This window comes from Eumetopias jubatus, unplaced genomic scaffold (assembly GCF_037043125.1).
Source record: "Eumetopias jubatus isolate StellerSeaLion01/CBP00866 unplaced genomic scaffold, mEumJub1_p1.0 scaffold_12, whole genome shotgun sequence".
Classification (NCBI taxonomy): Eukaryota; Metazoa; Chordata; class Mammalia; order Carnivora; family Otariidae; genus Eumetopias; species Eumetopias jubatus.
The window spans coordinates 30,172,811-30,181,021 of record NW_028274818.1 but is presented as its reverse complement, the minus strand read 5'-3'; positions in this window follow the sequence as shown (position 1 = coordinate 30,181,021).

Genomic DNA, 8,211 nt, shown 5'->3' with positions numbered 1-8,211 from the left:
TTACAACAAAGAAAAAGAAGGAGGTGAATAAAATAAGTCTGCAAAGAATATACGAGGTTTCATACTCCTTTTTAAAAGCATGTTTTGTAGTAATATAAAAATACTCCTATTAAGATTTAAATATTATTTCAAAGAGTTGATTTTAATACATAAAATGTGAAGCCTTATACTACCACCCTGACTTGGCACCACACTCCTTGCTTTGTATCAAGCACGTGCTGCAGAACTATCCAGAAGGGCTTGGAGGGGGGTTAGGCTGGGGTAGCGTGTAGTGTTTGTGAACTCTGGGTGGCACAATTCGGCCCAAAAGTCAACATCCAACAAAAATTAATGGTCAATGGAATCTCCCAGATAGTTACACAAGCAAGACTATACCTGGAAATGATTAGAACTAAGACTTTGCTGTATTTCAGATGGGAAAAGGGGTACCTGATCCTAAGGGACCAGAGCACAATACCAAGGAGGCAGAAAAATGTAAGATCTGGTTCCCAAGGAACAAGCACACTCAGTATCTGCCTGCAAGTTTACCCAGCCTGAACCATGCAAGGGTCTTACTGGTAATCCCATCACCAACATCCCTCAAAGATCCCGCAGGTAGAAGGGATAAGCTAGGGCTGGGTGAACTGACTAGCACAGCACCCCAGCCCACACGGGGACCTTCTGAATTCTGTGGTTAAAACCTACAGAATTTCAGTAAATGACAGTTTAAAAAAAAAAAAAAAAAAACTAGTGGCCAAATAGCTTAAAGACAAATCAGTGGAGTGGGGGTGATAAATGGGGAGGGGAGTGAAAATGTTCACCTCCATTGAAGATAAATCTCCTCTCTCCTATCCTGTGAGCTCCCCAGAGAACTTCCTGGTGAACAGTTATCACAGAGCCCTGGCTGAACAGAGAGACATGAAGACACAACAGTATTTTTTTTCTTAGGAAGCCCCTAGTGTAAGTAGGAAAATGTGCAAAGTGGATAAATTCTTCCTTTTGGGAGAGGAAGTGTTCTCCAGAAATAATATCCAGTTTCCTGCTGCCAAAGACTATCAGCCCTTGGCTGATTTTACTTCTATAGAAATGTACTAGCCTGCTTCCTTCCCTCTACCCATGATATGCCCCAAACTTGCCCCTTTCTCCACCCTACAGAACTGTCAGGCGACACTTGTCCAGAGACGGTGCATCTGTTGCTCTCACGCTGGTCAGCAGCCATACTCTTGCTTTTCTCTTACACAGGGGCCCAACTAAGGGGACAAGGATCTGTATCCACCCCCCAGTGGCACCCCAGGAATTATATCAGGGGAAATCATCATCCCTTCCTAGAAACCAGCACTTTGGGGGTGCCCAAAAGAGAACGCTACCCCGGCAATATTCTACTTTGGAGGAGGTATTTATATGATATCTCGTGAGACAGAAAACCTTAAGGAGAATAACAAAGAATTAAAAAGAACATGAGCCAACACTGACTTAGGAAAGGATGAGAAGCAGACTAATATTTACTCTATTCCTAGTCTATTCTCCAATTTTACCTCACATTATAGATGACTACTATGGTCAAGAGCATGGGTTCTCGTGTCAGAATACTAGGTTTGATTCCAGATTCCCTTCTCTACCAGCCTGATGGCCTTTGGGTTTTCTCAACTGTAAAATGGAAATAATTACACCAAATACCTCATGAGGTGGTGAGGATTCAGAAAAACAATTCACATGAAGTACGTAGATAATAAACATATACGTATATAGTAAGCACTCACTAAATATTAGCAATGACCATTTTGGGAAACCAATTTGGCAGATGAAGTTGAGAACCTGAAAAGTTTTAACCTATATAATTAAATGTAATAGAGTGCGCTGTATATGTAGATTTCTGCAGAAAAAAAAAGTGTGGAAAATAATTTTCCTCACTGAAATATTAGGATATCAAAACCACATGATTAGTGATTTTCTTTTTTAAAAAAAATTTTTATTCATTTATTTGAGAGAGAGAGCATGTGCAGAGGGGAGAGGGAGAAGCACGCTCCCCACAGAGCAGGGAGCCTGACGTGGGGCTCCATCCCAGGACCCTGGGATCATGACCTGAGCCAAACACAGATGCTTAACCGACTGAGCCACCCAGGCACCCCAACTTGTGATTTTCTTAATATATATGTTTTTCTTAGTATATATGTTTATACTGATTAGTGACTATATACTTGTTGGAAAATTAAACTTCAATTTTTTTCTACATTTATTCTCAGCTTATTATAACATAGGCATTTCTTTTGATGTGGATGCTTACCTAGAAGAACTTGAATCAAGATTTCTTATAGTGTATTAAATTTTTTTTAATTTTATTTATTTATTTGAGAGAGAGAGAGAGAGAGCACGAGCAGGGTGAGGGGCAGAGGGAGAAGCAGACACCCTGACGAGCAGGGAGCCCGATGTGGGACTCGGTCCCAGGACCCTGGCATCAGGACCCAAGCCAAAGGCAGATGCTTAGCCAACTGAGCCACCCAGGCGCCCCTAGTGTATTAAATTTTTAAGCAGTGGAATAATTTCAAGTTTTAGTCGTATATTTCCTAAATTTAAATATATCACAATTTCTCAAACTCACATGTATAGGTTCTTATTTTTGCCCCATATAGTTTACATTTATATATTATAAAATCCTCATGAAATGGGAAATGTAACTGACATACATTTACTCCCAGAGTAATCACAGAAGAATAACTAGTACCAGAAGTACAAAGATTAAGTTCGAATACCAGCTCCACTCCCTGTAGCTGAGAAACACTGAGCCTTCTGCTCAACCTCTCAGAGCCTCAGTTTGCCAATTTTTAAAATGGTATAAGAACACAACTTCATAAACTTATTAAGACTTGTTTTGTGGTCTAACATATGATCTATCCTAGAGAATATTCCTTGTGTGTTGGAGAAGGCCGTGTATTCTGTTGCTGTTAGATGAAATGTCTGTAAATGACTGTAAAGTCTACTGGTCTAACATGTCATTTAAGTCCAATGTTTCCTTATTGATTTTCTATTTGGATGATGTCCATTGTTGAAAGTGGAGTATTGAATTACCCTACTATTATTGTATTGCTACCTATTCCTTCCTTCAGATCTGTTAATATTTGCTTTATATATTTAGGGGCTTCTATGCTGGGTGCAGAAACATTTACAAATGTTATATCCTCTTGTTGGATTGATCCCTTTATCATTATAGGATGACCTTTTTTGTCTCTTGTACAGTCTTTGGCTTAAAGTCTATTTTTTCTAATATAAGTACAGTGACCCCTGCTTTCTTTTGGTTTCCACTTGCACAGAGTATCATCTTTAATCATATCAAGCATCTTTTCCAATCACAATGGTATAAAACTAGAAATTAGTTAAAAGGATAAAACTGGAAAATTCACAAGCATGTGAAAATGTTTTTTAACAACCAATGGGTCAAATAAAAAATCAAAAGTGAAATAAAAAAATATCTTGAGACAAATGAAAATGGAAACACAGCACACTAAAGCTTATGGGATACAGTAAAAGCAGTGTGAAGAGGGAAGTTTATAGTGATACATACTTACATTAAGAAAAAAGAAAGATTTCAAACAACTTATCTTTACACCTAAAGGAAACTAGAAAAATAAGAACAAATTAAGCCCAAAATTAGCAGTAGGAAAGAAAACACAAAGATCAGAGTGGAAATAAATTAAATAAAGATTAAAAAGACAACAGAAAAGGTCAATGATACTGAAAGCTATTTTTTTGAAAAGATAAACAAAATACACAAACCTTTAGCTAGAGTAATCAAGGGCAAAAAAGGACTCAAATAAATAAAATTATAAATGAAAAAGGAGACATTCCAGCAGTTATCACATAAATATAAATGATCATAAGTACAACTATGAACACCTATATCTGAAAAATTATATTAAAAAAAAAACCCTAGGGGCACTGGCTGGCTCAGTAAGTAGAGCATGTTAACTCCTAATCTCAGGGTTGTGAATTCAAGCCTCATGTTGGGCACAGAATTTACTTTAAAAAAAAGTCCTAAAGACTCCAACAAAAAAATGTTAGAATAAACAAATTCAATAAAATTGCAGGAAACAAAATCAATATACAAAAATCAGTTGCATTCTATACACTAATAATCTATCAAAAGAGAAATTAAGAAACAATCCAATTTATAATAGCATCAAAAAGAACAAAATACTTAGGGATAAATTTAACCAGAGAGGGGTGCCTGGGTGACTCAATCGTTAAGCATCTGCTTTCGGTTCAGGTCATGATCCCAGGGTCCTGGGATCAAGCCCCGCATCAGGCTCCCTACTCAGTGGGAAGCCTGCTTCTCCCTCTCCCATTCCCCCTGCTTGTGCTCCCTCCCTCTCTCCCTGTGTCTCTCACTGTCAAATAAATAAAATCTTTAAAAAAAAAATTAATCAAAGAGGTGAAAAATCTATACACTGGAAACTTAACAATGCTGTTGAAAGAAATTGAAGGAGACACAAATAAATGGAAACATATTCCATGTTTGTGGATTAAAAGAATTAATATTGTTAAAATGCCCATACTATCCAAAGCAATCTATAGATTCAATACAATTCCTATCAAAATTCCAATGCCTTTTTTTTCTCAGAAATAGAACAATCCTAAAATATGTACAGAACCACAAAAAAACCTGAATAGCCAAAGCAATCTTAAGAAAGAACAAAGCTAGAGGGCGTCTGGGTAGCTGAGTTGTTTAAGCATATGACTCTTGGTTTCAGCTCACGTCATGATCTCATGGATCGAGAGTTCAAGCCCTGGGTCAGGCTCTGCACTCAGTGGGGAGTCTGCTTGAGATTCTCTCCCTCTGCCCCTCCCCCCACCCATGCATGCACACATGCATACATGCTCTCTCTAAAATAAATAAATCTTTAAAAAAAAGAAACAAACAAACAAACAAACAAAGCTGGAGTATCAAGTGTCCTAATTTCAAACTATACCAAAGTATCAAGTGTCCTAATTTCAAACTATATTACAAAGCTACAGTCATCAAAACAGTGTGGTATTGGCTTAAAAACAGATACAAAGACCAACAGAACAGAATAGAGAACCCAGAAATAAACTACACATATATGGTCAATTAATTTATGATAAAGGAACCAACAATATACAATGGGGAAAGGACAATCTTCTTAATAAATGACACTGGAAAAACTGGTAAGCTATATGCAAAAGAATGAAACTGGACTCCTACATCATACACAAAAATCAACTCAAAATGGATTAAACACTTGAACATAAGACCTGAACCCATAAAACTCATAGGCAGTAGAGAAAAAGGAGAAGAAAATGTAGGCAATACACTACTTGACATCAATCTTGGAAATGATTTTTTAATTTAACAACAAAAGCAAAAATGAACAAATGGGACCACATCAAACTAAAAAACTTCTGCACAGCAAAGAAAACCACCAAAAAATTGAAAAGGCAAGCTTTTTGCAATCATATATCTGATAAGGAGTTGATATCCAAAATATATAAGGAATTCATATGACTTAATAGCAAAAAAAAAATTCTGATTAAAAAATGGGCAGAGGAACTGAACAGACATTTTTCCAAAGACCTACAAAAAAGCCAACTTGTACATGAAAATGTCACTAATCACCAGGGAAATGCAAATCAAAACCACGAGGTATCACCTCACACCTCTTAGACTGTTTATCAAAAAGACAAGAGATAACAAGTGTTGTTGAGGATGTGGAGAGAAGGGAACCCTTGTGCATTGTTGGTAGGAATGTAAAGTGGTGCAGTCACTATGGAAAACAGTACGGAGGTTCCTCAAAAAATTAAAAATAGAACTAGCATATGATCCAGCAATCCCACTACTAAGTACATATCCAACAGAAATGAAAACAGAATCTTGAAGAGACATCTGCACTCCCCTGTTTACGGTGGCATTATTCACTATAGCCAAGATATGGAAACAACTTCAGCACCAATCAACAGAAGAATGTATAAAGATGTGATATATGTATATATAATATTATACATAATAGTAAAGATTAAATACTATTCAGCCATTACAAAGAAGGAAATCCTGTCATTCGTGACAACGTGGATGGACACTGAAGGCATTATGCTAACTGAAATAAGTCGGATGGAGAAAGATAAATACTGTGTGATCTTACTTACATGTGGAATCTAAAAAAGCCAAACTTGTAGAAACAGAGACTAGACTGGTGGTTACCAGAAACTCTGGGGTGGAGGAAACGGGGAGATACTGGTCAAAGAGTACAAATTTCCAACTATATGATGAAGAAGTTCTGTGGATCTAATGTTCAATATGGTAATTATAGTTAATAATATTGTATTATATACTTGAAAGTTACTAAGAAAGTAGACCTTCAGTGTTCTCACCACAAAAAAGAAATGGTAATTATTTGATGTGATGAAGGTATTAACTAATGCTATGGTGATAATCATTCTGTAATATATAAGTGTGCCAAATCAACACATTGTACACCTAAACTTAAACACCTTAACTAAAACTTTAGTTTTAGTTCCATGTCAATTATATCTCAATGAAACTGGGGAGAAAAAAGAAACCCAGAAGTTCACGCTAATGAAGAACTCTTTTTCCAAACATTTTTCAGAAGAGGAGTGTGTGTTATTCAAATGGACATCTCAAGATATACTTTTATTGGCCACTCACATGTCAGAAACAAAATAAAATAATTTACTTCTAAGATGCAATGAAAAATTTTTAAATCATTCACAGTCTATATTTACAATTAATTTTGAAGTACTTTCTTAAAATATTATCAGTGATGTGCAGTAAACTGAATCCTTGGCAAACATTTCAACATATTGTTAGATGAACGTTGCAAATGAACTGTTTTAATGTTCCAAAACACACTTCAACAACGAATATAGTAATTCCAAATTAGTATGCCTCAGGTAGGGACACCTAGCTGGCTCAGTCAGAAGAGTGTGAGACTCTTGATCTTGGGTCATGAGTTTGAGTCCCATGTTGGGTGTAGAGATTACTTAAAAAGGGCGCCTGGGTGGCTCAGTTGGTTAAGCGACTGCCTTCGGCTCAGGTCATGATCCTGGAGTGCCGGGATCGAGTCCCGCATCGGACTCCCTGCTCAACGGGGAGTCTGCTTCTCCCTCTGACCCTCTTCCCTCTCATGCTCTCTATCTCCCATTCTCTCTCTCTCTCAAATAAATAAGATCTTTAAAAAAAAAAGAGAGAGATTACTTAAAAAAATAAACTTAAAAAAAACATTCCTCAGGTACACAGAACTTAGAATAATAAATATCTGCATAGCTATATCAGAAGCTATATATGTTTTGATGATTTTATTTTTTTTAAAGATTTTATTTATTTATTTGACAGAGAGAGAGAGCACAAGTAGGGGGAGCGGCAGATGGAGAGGGAGAAGCAGGCTCCCGAGTGAGCAGGGAGCCCCATATGGGGCTCAATCCCAGAAGCCTGGGATCATGACCCAAGCCAAAGGCAGATGCTGAGCCAAGAGCCACCCAGGCACTCTTGTTTTGATGATTTTAGCTACAGCTGCAAAATGTCATCATGCTATTTGTTTTTCAAAAATAAGGGCTCCTGGGTGGCTCGGTTGGTTAAGCAACTGCCTTCGGCTCAGGTCATGATCCTGGAGTCCCGGGATCGAGTCCCACATCGGGCTTCCTGCTCAGCGGGAAGTCTGCTTCTCCCTCTGACCCTCTTCCCTCTCGTGCTTTCTATCTCTCATTCTCTCTCTCTCTCTCAAATAAATAAATAAAATCTTTAAAAAAAACAAAAACAAAAAAATAAATAAAATTGTTTGCCACATCCTTTAAAAAAAAGACTACAACTTCATAGTATAGAATGTTTAATATAAATTAAATGCTTTGGAATATGAAAGTACCTGGCACAAAGTAGGCATGCAATAAATGATCGTTTCCTTTCATCCTCCAGTTAATAAAAAAAAAAACTCTCTTACTCTAATTACTCTAGCAAATCCTTAGGTGGTAGGTACTACATCTCATCCTTCAATAAAAGAAATGAAGTAATGAACGAGTAAACTATCTTGACGACTGCCTGGAGTAGGAGAATTAGTCTTGGTGAAATCTCACAGGACTCTCTATAGTGAATAGGGAACAGGCCACTCCATGTGTCACATGTCATAAGCACGGCACAATCTCAAAGATGGGTCTCAGCCAGTGACAATTTTCCCAGCAGCCTTTCAAAGAGTTGGATAAGCTTCTGAA